Source organism: Mobula birostris, chromosome 20, assembly GCF_030028105.1.
Source record: "Mobula birostris isolate sMobBir1 chromosome 20, sMobBir1.hap1, whole genome shotgun sequence".
NCBI lineage: Eukaryota > Metazoa > Chordata > Chondrichthyes > Myliobatiformes > Myliobatidae > Mobula > Mobula birostris.
Window position 1 is genome coordinate 65,998,467 of NC_092389.1, and position 17,776 is coordinate 66,016,242.

Consider the following 17,776-nt stretch of genomic DNA (forward strand, 5'->3'; position numbering starts at 1 on the left):
TTTTCCTAATCGGCCACGATTCAGATAATAATCTGTTTTCCTGTTCTTGCCACCAAAGTGGATAACCTCACATTTATCCACATTACATTGCATCTGCCATGTATTTGCCCACTCACCCAACCTATCCAAGTCACCCTGCATCCACTTAGCATCCTCCTCACAGCTAACACTGCCGCCCAGCTTCGTGTCATCAGCAAACTTGGAGATGCTGCATTTAATTCCCTCGTCTAAGTTATTAATATATATTGTAAACAACTGGGGTCCCAGCACTGAGCCTTGCGTTACCCCACTAGTCACCGCCTGCCATTCTGAAAAGGTCCCGTTTATTCCCACTCTTTGCTTCCTGTCTGCCAACCAATTCTCAATCCACATCAATACCTCACCCCCAATACCGTGTGCTTTAAGTTTGCACACTAATCTCCTGTGTGGGACCTTGTCAAAAGCCTTTTGAAAATCCAAATATACCACATCCACTGGTTCTCCCCTCTCCACTCTACTAGTTACATCCTCAAAACGTTCTATGAGATTCGTCAGACATGATTATCCTTTCATAAATCCATGCAGACTTTGTCCGATGATTTCACCATTTTCCAAATGTGCTGTTATCACATCTTTGATAACTGACTCCAGCAGTTTCCCCACTAGCGATGTTAGGCTAACCGATCTATAATTCCCCGGTTTCTCTATCCTCCTTTTTTTAAAAAGCGGGGTTACATTTGCCACCCTCCAATCCTCATGAACTAGTCCAGATTCTAAAGAGTTTTGAAAAATAATCACTAATGCATCCACTATTTCTTGTGCTACTTCCTTAAGCACTCTGAGATGCAGAGCAACTGGCCCTGGGGATTTATCTGCATTCAATCCCTTCAATTTACCTAACACCACTTCCTTACTAACATGTATTTCCCTCAGTTCCTCCATCTCACTAGACCCTCTGTCCCCTACAATTTCCGGAAGATTATTTATGTTCTCCTTAGTGAATACAGAGCCAAAGTAGTTATTCAATTGGTCTGCCATGTCCTTGTTCCCCATAATCAATTCAACCGTTTCTGTCTGTAAGGGACCTACATTTGTCTTAACCAATCTTTTTTCTTTTCACATATCTATAAAAGCTATTACAGTCAGTTTTTATGTTCCCTGCCAGGTTTCTCTTATAATCTTTATTCCCTTTCCTAATTAAGCCCTTTGTCCTCTTCTGCTGGACTCTGAATTTCTCCCAGTCCTCAGGTGAGCCGCTTTTTCTGGCTAATTTGTATGTTTCTTCTTTGGAATTGATAGTATCCCTAATTTCCCTTGTCAGCCACTGGTGCACTACCTTCCCTGATTTATTCTTTTGCCAAACTGGGATGGACAATTGTTGTCGTTCATCCAGGTGATCTTTAAATGCTTACCATTGCATATCTACCGTCAACCCTTTAAGTATCATTTGCCAGTCTATCTTAGCTAATTCATGTCTCATACCTTCAAATTTACCCTTCTTTAAGTTCAGAACCTTTGTTTCTGAATTAACTATATCACCCTCTATCTTAATGAAGAATTCCACCATATTATGGCCACTCTTACCCAAGGGGTCTCTCACGACAAGATTGCTAATTAATCCTTTCTCATTGCTCAATACCCAGTCTAGAATGGCCTGCTCTCTAGTTGGTTCCTCGATATGTTGGTTCAAAAAACCATCCCGCATACATTCCAAGAAATCCTCTTCCTCAGCACCCTTATCAATTTGGTTCACCCAATCTATATGTAGATTGAAATCACCCATTATAACTGCTGTTCCTTTGTTGCACACATTTCTAATTTCCTGTTTAATGCCATCCCCAACCTCACTACTACTGTTAGGTGGCCTGTGCACAACTCCCACCAGCATTTTCTGCCCCTTAGTATTACGCAGCTCTCCCCATATCGATTCCACATCTTCCCGGCTAATGTCCTTCCTTTCTATTGCGTTAATCTCCTCTCTAACCAGCAACGCTGAATATCCCTGAACGTTGAGCTCCCGTCCTTGGTCACCCTGGAGCCATGTTTCTGTGATCCCAAATATATCAAATTCATTAATAACAATCTGCACTTTTAATTCATCCACCTTGTTATGAATGCATTGACACACAAAGCATTCAGGCTTGCTTTTACAACACTCTTAGCCCTTAGACAATTATGTTGTAAAGTGTCCCTTTTTGATTTTTGCCCTGGATTTGCCGGCTGCCACTTTCACTTTTCATGTTACTACTTCTTGCTTCTGCCCTCATTTTACACCCCTCTGTCTCTCTGCACTTGTTCCCACCTCCCTGTTGTGAGCTAGCCTGCTCTCTCCTAGTCTCTTTAATTTGATTCCCACCCCCCAACCATTCTAGTTTAAAGTCACCTCAGTCGCCCTCGCAAATCTCCCCGCCAGGATATTGGTCCCCTAGGATTCAAGTTCTGATAAAGTCACACAGACTTGTCTGCTACTGGATCCGAACTCAAGCTGAGCTCCCTCTAACTCAGAGGGTGGAGAGTGGGGGAAGGGTGGGGGGAGAGTCGGTGGGGGGAGAGATGTAGAGAAAGATGGGTAGGGAGGGGGAAGAGAGGGTTAAAAGTGTTGTGTGTTGTTAAAGCTTTAAATTTTTTTGATGGCCGGTATTTATCCAATTCAGTTGCAAGTCTGTTAACTAAGATCATTGTGCTGACCACAACCCCTCAGCAGAGCGATAATACAGCTGTACAGATGAGATAAGTGTGGACAGTTGGGAAAGGATGTTCTGAATTAACTCCTCTGTTCTGAGGAGTTCATACACACTTGTCTGCTACTGGAACCAAATACAAGCTGATTTCCCTCTCATTCAGAGGGTGGAGATTGGTGGGAGAGATATGGAGAAAGGTCAGGGTGGCAGACAGAGAAGGGAAGTGAGGGGGAAGAGAGGGTTAAAAGAATTGTGTGCTGTTAAAGCTTTATGATTTTTTTCCATGGCCGGCATTTATCCAATTCCAATTGCAAGTCTGTTAACTAAGATCATTGTGCTGACCACAACCCCTCAGCAGAGGGATAATACAGCTGTACAGATGAGATAAGTGTAGACGGATGGGAAAGGACGTTTTGAATTAACTGCTCTGTTCTGAGGAGTTCATACACACTTGTCTGTTACTGGAAGCAAACACAAGCTGATTTCCCTCTCATTCAGAGGGTGCAGAGTGGCGGCAGAGATATGGAGAGAAAGTGAGGGTGGCAGACAGAGAAGGGGAGTGAGGGGGAAGAGAGGGTTAAAAAGAATGGTGTGCTGTTAAAGCTTTGTGACTTGACAGCCTGTATTTATCCAATTCAGTCGCAAGTCTGCAGTACTAAGATTATTGTGCTGACCACAGCCCCTCAGTAGAGCGATAATACAGCTGTACAGATGAGATAAGTGTGGACGGTTGGGAAAGAACGTTCTGAACTAACGCCTCTGTTCTGATATGGACACACACACTTGTCAGCTACTGGATCCAAACACAAGCTGATTTTCCTCAAACTCAGAGTTCCACAAATGTGGGCTCTCTATGATCTCATGGTGAAATAAATGGTTTTGCACAATGACTGTGGGCAGAGGTTAAAACACCTGCGACATATTCACTGGAATTCAGAAGAATGAGATGAGGTCTTATGGAAACATATAAAGTTATGAAAGGGATAGATAAGATTTAGGCAGGAAAGTTGCTTCCACTGGGAGGTGAGACTGGAACTTGCGGACATAGCCTCAAGATTCTGAGGAGTAGGTTTAGGACGGAGATGAAGGCGGAACTGCTTTTCCCAGGGAGTGGTGAATTTGTAGAATTCTCTGCCCAATAAAGCAGTACAGACAACTACAGTAAATATATTTATGACAAGGGTGGATAGATTTTGAATCGTATGGGAATTAAGGGTTATGGAGAAAAGACAGGTAGGTGAAGGTGAGTCCTTGGCCACACCAGTCATGATCATATTGAGTGGTGCAGTAGGCTCCTTGGGCCAGATGGCCGACCCCTGCTCCTATTTCTTATCTTTGTATGTTCTTATATCCCCGCCTGTAGAGTCTAAGACAGCCCGAGTCCAGCCCGGATCCAGGATTCTGGATGGAGTTTTAATGTTAGCAGACGACAGAACAAAGAGCTCGAACCCCAGCGTGACGTGCAGTAGAAAGAGCTTTTGAACTCCACGGACGAAGAGAGGGAGATTGGACACGAACCATTAATGACATTAATAATGTTACCATGGAAACGTGGTTAAAGGGACTGTGGAAGGCTGCCACTGATGGGACAGCACGTCAGCATAGTGATTTTGTAAATGTCACCAGGTGCAGACAGACAGCGGGATACACTTTAACTGACTTTATTTTCCGTTTCCAGGACACATGGGAGTCTTCTGCTGGAATAGACTTGCAGGACAGCTCTGCTCTCGAGGTACAGACAGTCTTGAACTGCGCAGCGACGCTGATTATCTACGACACCTTCTTCTGACATGTAAACCTCTGATGCATTTACATTCTACCACCCTGTATACTGAACTATCTCAACTGATTTATTATCAACTGGTCCTTACCGAACACAGAGCAGAAACTCTTTCTTTAACCGGACACATCCATTACGTATGGTCCAGAGGGTGTATCAGCAGAGATGTCATTGAGTGAAGAACAGAAAGAAGAATTTGAAATACCAAACACAACCCCTCATGTCACTATCCGTCAGATGTCAGGATGTACAACAGTTCTTGTCTCCTGTCCTCCTCAGTACGGTGTCCCCACGGCTGTGTGCTGAGCCCGTTACTGTACACTCTGCTCACACATGACTCCACAGTCAAACACCCGAGTAATCACATCGTCAGGGTCACCTATGACACCACACGTGAGGGGCTCATCGCCAACAACTGTGAGATGGCCGACAGAGAGGAGGTGGAAGAGCGCTGAGCCTGATGCCTCTTCCTCAATGTCAGCAGGATAAAGGAGATGGTTATTGACTTTGGGAGAACTCGCACCTCTCACATCGCTCTTTACATCAGTGACGTGGCAGTGGAAACTGTCAGCAGTCTCAAACTCTCATGGTGCCAGAACACATCCTACACCGTCACAGTAAACTCACCGACCCTCCGCTTTCTGAGGAGGCTGCAGAGAGCTGGGCTGTGCACTGTATATCCACACTCATTTCAATCTGCAGGTGCGCAGTGGAGAATAACTCGTTGCATCACTGCACGGTACGGAAACTGCACTAGGGCTGACAGGAAGGCTCTGAACTGGTGGTCCAAACTGTCCAAAACATCAGCCTGTCCACCATCAGGGAGATGGATACAAAAAGGTGCCCTAAAACGTCAGTAACATCATGAAGGATCCCACCCACCCTACTCACGGACTGTTTGCCCCAATCCCATCATGGAGGAGGCAACTTAGCATCCACACCAGACTCAAAACAGTTATTCGCCCCAAGAAGCAGTAACTGACACCTCCTCCCATTAACCCACCCCTCCACACCCGCAACCACCACTACTTTATCATTTCCTGTCAGTCACCTCATGTACAGCCAGGCGTCACTTTAAGGACATACAATCAATCTGTGTATATGAGCTATCCTATGTATTTATATTTATTGTATTTTTATTATTGTTCTTTATCATTGTGTGTTTCCTTTTTTATTGTTGCATCAGATCCGGAGTAACAATTGTTTTCTTTTCCTTTACAGTTGTGTACAGAAAATGACATTAAACACAGCTGCTCTGATAAACATACCGGCAACATCATCACAGACACATGACAAAGCCACATTCACAACAACAGAAACACAAATTATTCACACATTTTACGAGAAGCAATACAAATAGAACAAAAACATTTCGAGCACAGTGGTCAACATATTCATAGTACAACATCGCACTCATAATGTTCAAAACTGAACTGTCCAGTTGCAGATAAAATGTTAAACCAGCCTTCCTGTCCGTAAAAAATGAATGCAATCGATTGTCACAAACAAGAGAAAATCTGCAGATGCTGGAAATCCGAGCAACACACAGACACAATGCTGGAGGAACTCAGCAGGCCAGGCAGTATCTATGGAAAAGAGTACATTCGACGTTTCAGACAGAGGCCATTTGGCAGGAGTTGCCTTTAGCTCATCCAATAGATTTAGCAATTCTGATGTCAGTCTCACCGGCCTATAATTGCCTGGTTGAGAACAGTAGGCCGTGAATCTGTTGAACTCGTTGCCACAGGGGGCTGTGTTTGCAGGTTATAGAGTGTAAATTTGGCGGAAGCTGACAGGTTCTTGATTACTTAGGGAATGTTTTGTCCCGGGAGGAGGGCAGAAGAATGGGTTCGGGAGGGAAATTGGTCAGCCTTGATGAAATAAAGGAGCAGACTCGATGGGCCGAATAACCTGATTCTGTTCCAGTGTCTTGTGCTCTGAACACATATTTACCACCCACCACTTTCCGGTTTCTACAGAGATTGTTCCATCCATTTGTCCTTCTCCACTGTTGTTCCTCCTGGCACCTATCCCTGGAACAGAGAGAAATACTACACCCGTCCATTCATCTCCCTTACTCTATTCATCACCCAAAGAGATTCTTCCAGGTGAGGCAACACTTGTCCATTGTATCCGGTGCTCCTGATGCAGCTCCTCCACATCGGTGAGACCTGGCGTAAATTGGGGAAATTGCTCTGTCCAGCACTTCCTTTTCATCTGACAAAAGTGGAACTCCCCAGTGCCCAAACAATTTCATTCTATCTTCATTTCCATTCCAACATATCGTTCCATGACTTCCTCTTATGCCATCATGATGCCAACCTGCGGGTGGAGGAACAACACCTTACATTTTCATTATATAACCTCCAACCAGGTGGGATGAGTATCGATTTCTTCTTCCAGTAAACTTTACCCTTCCCCCTCCCCTCATCTCCACCCTCCCCCCCACCACTCTGGCTCTTACCTCCTTTTCTCATCTGCATATTAACTACTTTTCCCACTCCTACTTCTCTTTCTCCCATGGCCCAACCTCTCCTCTCAAACCAGATGCCTTGCTCTCCAGCTCTTTATCTTCCCACTCAACGGATTTCACCAATCACTTCCTGTCTATCCTCTTTCTGCTGCCTCGCCTTCCTCCTTTATTTCCCACCCTAAAAAATGGTTTCAGATCGAAATGTCAACTGTTGATTCATTTCCATGGACGCTGCTTCATCCGTGAGTTCCTCCAGTACATTCTGTGGGCAATTTTCCCACCTAGTGGTGACCTGCCGGAATGGCAGGTCCTCTGTGGACGGGGCTCTCACCTGGAGGTTTCCTGCCGCAATGGCCAGTCCCTTGTTGATAACACTCCCACCTAGTGGTGTCCTGCCGGAATGGCAGGGCCTCTGTGACAGCATTCTCACCTGGCGGTTTTCTGCCGCAATTGCCGGTCCCCTGTAGATAACACTGCCACCTAGTGGTGTCCTACCGGAATGGCAGGTCCTCTGTGGACGGGACTCACTTGGAGGTTTTCCGCCGCAATGGCCGGTCCCTTGTTGATAACACTCCCACCTGGTGGTGTCCAGCCGCATGACCGGACCGCAATGGACAACACGCCTACCGGGTGAGTCCTGCCACAAAGACAGGTCCGCTGTGAACAACACTCCCGCCTGGTGGTGTCCAGCCGCAATGACATGTCCGCTGTGGACAACACGACAGTTAACAGACAACCGTCAACGTTTTGTAAAATGACACTTCATCAGCACCGTAAAGGACGGGGATAGATGCTAGAATGATAAATTGAGGGAAGTGGTCGAAGTTGAAGTTGGTAGTTGGTAGATGAGGGGCAATGTTAGTGGGTGGGGATGGAATTGAAATCGGAAGCTGGGAGATGAGAGTTGGAAAAGTTCACGAGCTGCAGAAGAACGAATCTAATAGGAGAGTAGAGTGGAATACTGACGAAAGGAAGGATTACTAGAATCAGAGAAAGGTGATGGGCAGGCAAGAAGAGAAGGAGTGGCAGGGTAACTAGTAACACACACAATATTGCTGGAGGAACTCAGCAGGCTATGCAGTATCTATGAAAGGGAGTACATAGATGGGAAACCAGCAGGGCTGGTGGAATAAAGATGAGGAATCAGGCTTAGAGGCTATGGGGATGAGAGGGAGAAACACAAGGTAATATGTTCAACCGGAAGGAGGGTGTAGGGTGAAGTAAAGAAGACAATAGAAGAATTAAAAGAGAGTGGATCACCAAACGGAGGCGCTGCCCATCTGTCCTCTATTAGATTCCCCACTTCCAGTCCGATATCTCTTCCACCTGTCACGTACAAGTTTGGGGGCAAGGAGATACTGTCTTACGATGATGAGTAAAGTTCAGTTCAGTTCAGTCCGTGGTATTGAGTTGAGTAGTGATGGAGAGAGAGAGAGAGAGAGAGAGAGAGGGATTTGAATCTTCAGGTGAGCTGACGCCGTGGATCTTCCCTTTGCCCTCCGAAATCCTTTAATAGTCACCGACTGTGACTTCAACAATGGGGACCGGTTTTCTGTGGTGGAGCTATCAGCCAGGCAAGGGTGGACACATGGACAGCTCCCCACCGGTCACTGCCTTTTCTTTTCACCGCAAGAGCCACTGATCGTTCCTCCAAAAACCCGCTTTTTCTGCGGGCACAACAGAGCTCATTCAGTGTCCAAAACATGTATCTGAGGTCTATATCATCTGACCTTCTATTTTATCTTCCCGTGCTGAGCGCCGACTGTCTCTCAAATAACTCCGCCCTTCTCTGTCTGTGGAAGAATATAAGCAGGCGATGTCCTTGAAGAAAGTACAAACAACCTGTGAGCAGTCTGCGTCTCTCTGCCTCTTTCAAAAGCACATGTCGTTGTTAAATAACTCTCTCTCTCTCTTTCAAAAGCACAGTTCATAGGGGTAAACAAGCACAATTTATAGGACCCCGTCACACCCCTTTCTTCAGAGAGAGAAAAAAAATTGACAAAGGCATCTTATTTTCGTCTAAATGTACATTACAGAGTTTGAAACAATACATGTTGATCCATCAGATGACAGAGCAAAAATCTGTACAGTTTCCAACTTAACATCTGGATAAACAATCAGCTGTAATATTGTCAGTACGTTCACATGCTTGTTTTTTTAAGTCACATTCTTGCAATATCAGACTCCAAATTAACAACCTTCTATTCTTATCCTTCATCTTAGTTCGAAACACCAACGGATTATAGTCCATGTAAACCACAAGCGGTCTCTGGGCAACAGGCAGATTTTGAGGTCTCTGAACATAGACCTTAAAATGTTGTAAAGCCAGAATAAGTGCTAACAATTCCTTTTCAACAGTTGAATAATTTCCCTGAGAATTTCTTTGAGAAATAAGCTACTGGATGTTCAATATTATCCACACCCTTCTGTAACAGTACCGCCCCAACAGCTTCGTAACTAGCATCGGTTGCTATCGAGAATGGTTTCAAAAAATCAGCTGCTTTGAGCAGAGGATGATAACACAGGATGGTTTTCAGATGTTCAAATGCCTCCTGGCAAAAGTCATTCCAGACAAATCTTTCACTCTTCCCTGGGAATTTTGTTAGGGGGAGGGCGATGTCAGCAAATTTCTTACAAAACTTACGATAGTACCCAACCATTCTTATAAACCTTCTTAAAGCTTTCTTGCCGGTCAGAACAGGAACCTCAGCAACAGCTTGAACCTTGGCCTGAACAGGAGCCAGTTGACCCTGGCCTACTACATAGTCAAGATAAATAACAGTAGCATGATCAATTTCACTCTTATAAAAGGTCACCGTAAGATTGGCCTTGGAAAGTCTGTCGTATAGTTTTTCTACTGCTGCAATATGCTCTTCCCATGTGTCATTCCAGGCCTGTCAATCATTGATAAAAGCCTCTATGTTTTCTAAACCTCCAATCACAGAATTGATCATTCTTTGAAATGTCCCTGGTGCATTTTTCATCCCGAAGGGTAAAACATTATGTTCATACGGTCCAGATGGTGTCCCAAATGCTGATATCTCTTTAGCCCTCTCTGTTAAAGAAACACCCCAGCATCCTTTTAACAGGTCAATCTTTGTAAGGTATTTAGCCTTCCCCACTCTATCAATACAGTCATCCATTCTCCTTCCTTGTTCTTTCTAGTTTCTAATTTCTTGCTCAACCATTTTACTTTTCTCAAGGTTCACTCTGTAAAGATGCTGTTTCATGGGCTGGACTGAATTTATAACGACGTGACGCACTGCATATGTGCACCATTTCAAAATGTCACAAAATACATTTCCATGCTTGTCGATTAGCTCCTTCGCTTGTTTCTTGCGGTCTAGGGTCCAACTGATGGAGCTTATCAGTAATATTTTTCAAAACACTGGAACTGGAGAATCTTGGTGAGACTCGGTTCAGTGGGGAAAAAGGTTTTTGCATTTCATTATCAGATGTCATGACTCCGTTTTGTTCCAGAACAATTCCCCCACGCGCCATTCTAGCGAACAAATGTTTTATTTCAGTCATCGATACTGTTGGCGGGGACGACCGACCAGGTGTGAGCTACGGTGGCAGGGCCTCCGGCACTGAGTCTGACCCTGTGGTGCAGAAGGGTGGGACGGAGAAGAGGAGAGCTGTAGTCATTGGAGACTCTATAGTCAGGGGAGCAGACAGGAGATTTTGTGGACGTGAGAAGGACACCCGCATGGTTTGTTGCCTCCCGGGTGCCAGGGTCCGGGATGTCTCTGACCGGGTGCACGACATCCTGGTACGAGAAGGAAAGCAACCAGAAGTCGTGATACACGTTGGGACCAACGACATAGGCAGGAAGAGGGATGAGGTCCTCAAGTGTGAGTTTCAGGAATTATGCAGTATGCTGAAGAACAGGACCTCAAGGGCAGCGTTCTCAGGATTACTGCCAGTGCTACGTGACAGTGATGGTAAGAATTGGAGGAGGTGGCAGTTGAATGCGTGGCTGAGGAGTTGGTGCAGGGAACACGGTTTTAGATTTTTAGATCATTGGGATCTCTTCTGGTGAAGGTGGGGCCTGTACAGATTGGATGGTTTGCACCTGAACTTGAGCAGGAGCAATATCCTGGCAGGTAGGTTTGCTAGCATGGTTCGGGAGGGTTTAAACTAATTTGCGAGGGGGATGGGACCACAAGCGATACAGCAGTGAAAGAAGTGCATGGAGTAAAGCCAGATCTAACATACAGAGAGGCTTTGAGGAAAGAGAAGCAGAATAAACAGTGTGAAGACAGTAAGGTAGAAGGGCTGAAATGTGTGTACCTCAATTCAAGAAGCATCAGGAACAAAGGTGATGAACTGAGAGCTTGGATACATACATGGAATTATGATGTAGTGGCCATTACAGAGACTTGGCTGGCACCAGGGCAGGAATGGATTCTCAATATTTCTGGATTTCAGTGCTTTAAAAGGGATAGACAGGGCGGAAAAATGTGAGTAGGGGTGGCATTACTGGTCAGGGATACTATTACAGCTACAGAAAGGGTGGGTAATGTAGCAGGATCCTCTTTTGAGTCAATATGGGTGGAAGTCGGGAACAAGAAGGGAGCATTTACTCTGTTGGAGGTATTCTATATGCCCCCTAATAACAGCAGAGATTACAGAGGAGCAGATTGGGAGGCAGATTTTGGAAAGGTACAAAAATAACAGGGTTGTTATCATGGGTGACTTTAACTTGCCTAATATTGATTGGCACCTTTAAGTTCCAAGGGTTTAGATGGGACAGAATTTGTTAAGTGTGTCCAGGACGGATTCCTGTCACAGTATGTAGACAGGACGACCAGAGGGAATGCCAAACTAGATCTAGTACTAGGTAATAAACCGGGTCAGGTCACAGATCTCTCAGTGGGTGAGCATCTGGGGGACAGTGACCACCGCTCCCTGGCCTTTAACATTACCATGGAAAAGGATAGAATCAGAGAAGACAGGAATGTTTTTTAATTGGTGAAAGGCAAATTATGAGGCTATAAGACTAGAACTTGCGGGTGTGAATTGGGATGAGTTTTTGCGGGGAAATGTACTATGGACATGTGGTGGATGTTTAGAGATCTCTTGCGGGATGTTAGGAATAAATTTGTCCCAGTGAGGAAGATAAAGAATCGTAGGGTAAAGGAACCATGGGTGACAAGTGACGTGGAAAATCTAGTCAGGTGGAAGAAGGCAGCATACATGAGGTTTAGGAAGCAAGGATCAGATGGGTCTATTGAGGAATATAGGGAAGCAAGAAAGGAGTTTAAGAAGGGGCTGAGAAGAGCAAGAAGGGGGCATGAGAAGGCCTTGGAGAGTAGGGTAAAGGAAAACCCCAAGGCATTCTTCAATTATGTTAAGAAAAAAAGGATGACAGGAGTGAAGGTAGGACCGATTGGAGATAAAGGTGGGAAGATGTGCCTGGAGGCTGTGGAAGTGAGCGAGGTCCTCAACGAATACTTCTCTTCGGTATTCACCAATAAGAGGGAACTTGGTGATGGTGAGGGCAATATGAGTGAGGTTGATGTTCTGGAGCATGTTGATATCAAGGGAGAGGAGGTGTTGGAATTGTTAAAATACATTAGGATAGATAAATCCCCGGGGCCTGACGGAATAACTCCCCAGGCTGCTCCACGAGGCGAGAGAAGAGACTGCTGAGCTTCTGGCTAGGATCTTTATGTCCTCCTTGTCCACGGGAATGGTACCGGAGGACTGGAGGGTGGCGAATGTTGTCCCCTTGTTCAAAAAAGTTAGTAGGGATAGTCCGGGTAATTATAGACCAGTGAGCCTTACGTCTGTGGTGGGAAAGCTGTTAGAAAAGATTCTTAGAGATAGGATCTATAGGAATTTAGAGAATCATGGTCTGATCAGGGACAGTCAGCATGGCTTTGTGAAAGGCAGATCATATCTAACAAGCCTGATAGAGTTCTTTGAGGAGGCGACCAGGCATATAGATGAGGGTAGTGCAGTGGATGTGATCTATATGGATTTTAGTAAGGCATTTGACAAGGTTCCACACGGTAGGCTTATTCAGAAAGTTAGAAGGCATGGTATCCAGGGAAGTTTGGCCAGGGCGAATTAGAATTGGCTTGCCTGCAGAAGGCAGAGGGTCATGGTGGAGGGAGTACATTCAGATTGGAGGATTGTGACTAGTGGTGTCCCACAAAGATCTGTTCTGGGACCTCTATTTTTCGTGATTTTTATTAACGACCTGGATCTGGGGGTAGAAGGGTGGGTTGGCAAGTTTGCAGATGACACAAAGGTTGGTGGTGTTGTAGATAGTGTAGAGGATTGTCGAAGGTTGCAGAAAGACATTAATAGGATGCAGAAGTGGGCTGAGAAGTGGCAGATGGAGTTCAACCCGGAGAAGTGTGAGGTGGTACACTTTGTAAAGACAAACTCCAATGCAGAGTACAAAGTAAATGGCAGGATACTTGGTAGTCTGGAGGAGCAGAGGGATCTCGGGGTACATGTTCACAGATCCCTGAAAGTTGCCTCAAAGGTAGATAGGATAGTTAAGAAAGTTTATGGGGTGTTAGCTTTCATAAGTCGAGGGATAGAGTTTAAGAGTTGCGATGTAATGATGCAGCTCTTTAAAACTCTGGTTAGGCCACACTTGGAGTACTGTGTCTAGTTCTGGTCGCCTCACTGTAGGGAGGATGTGGAAGCATTGGAAAGGGTAAGGAGGAGATTTACCAGGATGCTGCCTGGTTTAGAGAGTATGCATTATGATCAGAGATTACGGGAGCTAGGGCTTTACTCTTTGCAGAGAAGGAGGATGAAGGGAGACATGATAGAGGTGTACATGATAGTAAGAGGAATAGACAGAGTGGATAGCCAGCGCCTCTTCCCTAATGTACCACTACTGAATACAAAAGGACATGGCTTTAAGGTAAGGGGTGTGAAGTTCAAGGAAGATATTAGAGGAAGGGTCTTTACTCAGGGAGGGGTTGGTGCGTGGAATACACTGCCTGAGTCAGTGGTGGAGGCAGATACACTCGTGAAGATTAAGAGAATGCTAGACAGGTATGTGGAGGAATTTAAGTTGGGGGGGTTATGTGAGAGGCAGGGTTTGAGGGTCTGCATAACTTTGTGGGCCGAAGGGTCTGTAATGTGCTGTACTGTTCTATGCATATGTATGCCTACGCCAGACATGGTTCCCTACTGGGACAGCACGACCATCTCCTCCGGGAGGTCATGGAGAACCTCCATTCCGTGTCTGCTCACGTCACGCAGATCGGTGACCAGGTGGACCGTGTATCCACTCATCTCACTCAGCCCACTCCTGGAACCCTGTCTAACGAGCCCAGACAGCCTGTCGTGGCAACCCCCTACGTGTCAGCAACACCCCCGCCAAGACAGCCTCGCGTACCTGAACCGGAGCACTACGTGTCGGCCCTTCCTTCATCAGTGCTCCCTGGTGTTTGAACAGCAGTCGCCCACGTACTCCACGGATCAGTCAGATATTTGTTATATCATGGGACTGTTGCTGGGAAGTACATTAGCGTGGGCCACAGCTGTTTGGGATAACCAAGTGGATATCTGCTCTTCTTTCGCCACCTTTATCGCGGAGATGAGAAAGATCTTTGGTAAACACGCCGCCAAGCGTCTACTCACTCTCCGGCAGGGCTCACGCAGTATTGCCGAATATTCCGTGGAGTTCCGGACGTTAGCGCTGACACGGGGTGGGACGATGAGGTACTCCAACGGATATTTCGGAATGGTCTCAGTGACATGGTGAAAGACGAGTTGGCGGCAAGAGACGACACCGACAGCCTGGATCCCCTGATCTCCCGAGCCACCAGGTTGGACAATCGCCTCTGAGAACGCCATAGAGAAAGAACTGGTCGCCCACCACCTTTGGCCAACTCTTCGGCACGCATTACCGCCTCCCGCCAGAACAGGCAGCTCTCCTGCTCCTGCTCCTGGAGTAGCTCCCAGCCCTGCCGTTTCCACCGCCCCGAGAGGGGAAACCATGCAGCTGGGACGGAACCGCCTTTCTCCTACAAAGTCTATTGCACCCTCCGGAGCAGCAAGTGGCGGTAATGCACCATTAAGCTGGGTTCCAACCGCCGTAAAACACGAAGAAGAAGAAGGGGAAGAAGCAGGAGAAGAATAAGTGATGATGAAGATTCCGGAGATACAGAGCGGGTGAGTGTCTATATCGCTGCCAGTCCGGCCTCTTCGGCGCTACCCGTCCCTTCGGCCTAAAGGGAAGGTTCACCAGTGGAAAGGGGGACTCTGGTGAGCCAGACAACACTCCCTTCCCAGCCCGACCCCCGATGCAGCTTCAAGCTACCTTGTGTTACAACCAACAGTCCCTGCCTCTGTTTGCACCAGTGGACTCCGGCGGTGAGGGAATTTTTTTTTGGATGAAAACTTAGTCTTCCAAGCCGGAATTCCTGGTGAGTCATGTTTATACCCCTGGAAGCTCGGGCGCTGGACGGTAGACTTCTGGCCCGAGTCACACACTGTACAGAGCCCCTGCTTCTCCTTCTCTCCGGAAAACAGCGGGAACAGGTACGATTCAATTTAATTTCCTCCACTCAAGCCCCTATAGTTCTTGGTTACCCCTGGTTAAGTCGTCATAACCCCCACACCGACTGGCCCACCGGGAAGATAGTCAGCTGGAGTTCGTTCTGCCATTCCACTTGTCTGCAATCAGCCCTTTCCCCAGTGGAGGTCAAAGCGACCTCGTCCGCCTCTGAACCCCCTGACTTGTCCAGGGTTCCCGTAGAGTATCAGGATCTAGGAGCGGTGTTTAGCAAGCATCGGGCCCTTTCTCTGCCTCCACACCGCCCTTACGACTGCGCAATTGACCTTCTCCCTGGAGCTTCATCACACACCAGACGGCTGCCATGCCTCTCGGTCTCACTAATGCCCCCGCCGACTTCCAAGCCCTGGTAAACGACGTCCTTGGGGACTTTATTAACCGTTTCGTTTTCGTTTGTTTGGACGACATCCTAATCTTCTCTGGCAGTCTTCAGGAGCGCACCCACCATGTCCGTCAGGTTCTCCAGAGGCTTTTGGAGAACACGCTATTCGTTAAGGCAGAAAAGTGCGAGTTCCATGCCCGTTCTGTCAGTTTTCTGAGGTACATCATTGAGAGCGGGCAAGTGAGGGCGGATCCCGAAAAGATCCGGGCTGTGGCGGAGTGGCCAAAACCCACGACACTTAAACAACTCCAGCGATTTCTGGGGTTCGCAAACTTCTACCGTAGCCTCATCAGGGATTACAGCCGAGTGGCAGCGGCCCCTTACTCAACTCATCTCTCCTGCGACCCCTTCTCACTGGATCCCTGAAGCCGACTCAACCTTCTCGGAGCTGAAGAGGCGTTTCACCTCCGCCCCCATCTTGGTCCAGCCCGACCCCTCTCGCCAATTCATTGTGGAAGTTGACGGCTCCGACTCTGGGGTGGGAGCGGTCCTCTCCCAACCCTCCGTCCGAGACCAAAAGCTCCATCCCTGCGCCTTCTTCTCTCGCCGTCTATCCCCCGCCGAAAGTAACCACGACGTTGGGAACCGGTAGTTGCTGGTCGTCAAACTCGACGTGGAGGAGTGGAGGCACTGGCTGGAGGGAGCTGAACATCCATTCATGGTCTGGACGGACCACAAGCACCTGGCGTACATCCAGAACGCTAAACGCTTTAATTCCCGCCAAGCCTGTTGGGATTATTTTTTGACCGTTTCAAATTCACCCACACCGATCGTCCTGGTTCCAGGAACGTGAAGCCAGATGCTCTCTCTCGTCAATAGGTCTTCGAGGGGGGTCTTCCCAAACTCGATACCATCCTTCATCCATCCTGTGTTGTGGCTGCCCTTTCCTGGGAGATCGAATCCATAGTCAAAGAGGCCCAACGGACGCAACCTGACCCAGGCAATGGACCCCCCAATCGTCTATTCTTGCCTGACTCTGTTCCGTCTCAGGTTCTCCAATGGGGGTATATTTCTCGTTTCGCCTGCCATCCCGGAATCGATCGAACTCTGTCCCGTCTGAAACGACATTTCTGGTGGTCCTCCATGGATGCTGACACTCGCTCCTTCGTCTCTGCCTGTTCTGTGTTTGCCCATGGGAAAGCCTCCCATCGACCACCTGCTGGGTTGCTTCGACCCCTCCCTGTCCCCGGCCGCCCTTGGTCCCACATTGCATTGTATTTCGTCACTGGACTACCCCCTTCACATGGTAACACTGCCTTACTCATTGTGGTGGACCGTTTCTCCAAAGCCATGCACTTTACAGCCCTTCCCAAACTCCCTACAGCCTATGAAACACCCGACCTCCTTGTTCAACACGTCTTCCGCCTTCATGGAATTGCCCCTGACATTGTTTCTGACCGGGGTGCCCAATTCATCTCTCAAGTCTGGAGGTTCTTCTGTGAAGGCCTTGGAGTCTCAGCAAGTCTGTCTTCCGGTTTCCATCCACAGACTAACGGCCAAACGGAATGAACAAACCAGGATTTGGAAGCAGCACTGCGCTGCATATCCGCCAACAACCCGTCATCCTGGAGCACCCACCTCACTTGGGTGGAGTACGCCCACAACTCACCGCCACCGGAATGCATCCTTTCGAGTGCTCCTTCGGTTATCAGCCCCTCTGTTTCCAGCCCATGCAGACGACATTGCTGTGTCTTCAGGTCAGGCCCATCTCCGCCGGTGCCGCAAGGTCTGGAAGGATGCACGAGCGGCCCTGCTCCGTTGAGTTGACCGCAACCGGAGGATTGCCGATCGCCATCGAATTCCTGCGCCCAACCATCGGCCTGGTCAGAAGGTTTGGCTGTTTTCAAAATACATCCCCCTCAACAATGAACTCAAGAATCTCGCCCCTCGTTACCTCGGACCATTCGAAATTGTGAGCATCATCAACCCC

At 47.4% G+C, this 17,776-nt stretch overlaps 1 protein-coding gene and 1 long non-coding RNA gene across 2 annotated transcripts in view; both read left to right on the forward strand.

Annotated features, from left to right (window-relative positions):
- The window catches only part of LOC140185051 (uncharacterized), a 783,302-nt gene that overhangs the window by 505,364 nt on the left and 260,162 nt on the right, over positions 1–17,776 (forward strand). The gene's annotated exons all lie outside the window — the stretch shown is intronic.
- On the forward strand, positions 3,535–5,625 carry LOC140185420 (uncharacterized). Its single transcript, XR_011882626.1, has 2 exons — positions 3,535–3,903; positions 4,024–5,625. It is a non-coding gene; the product is annotated as an uncharacterized lncRNA (long non-coding RNA).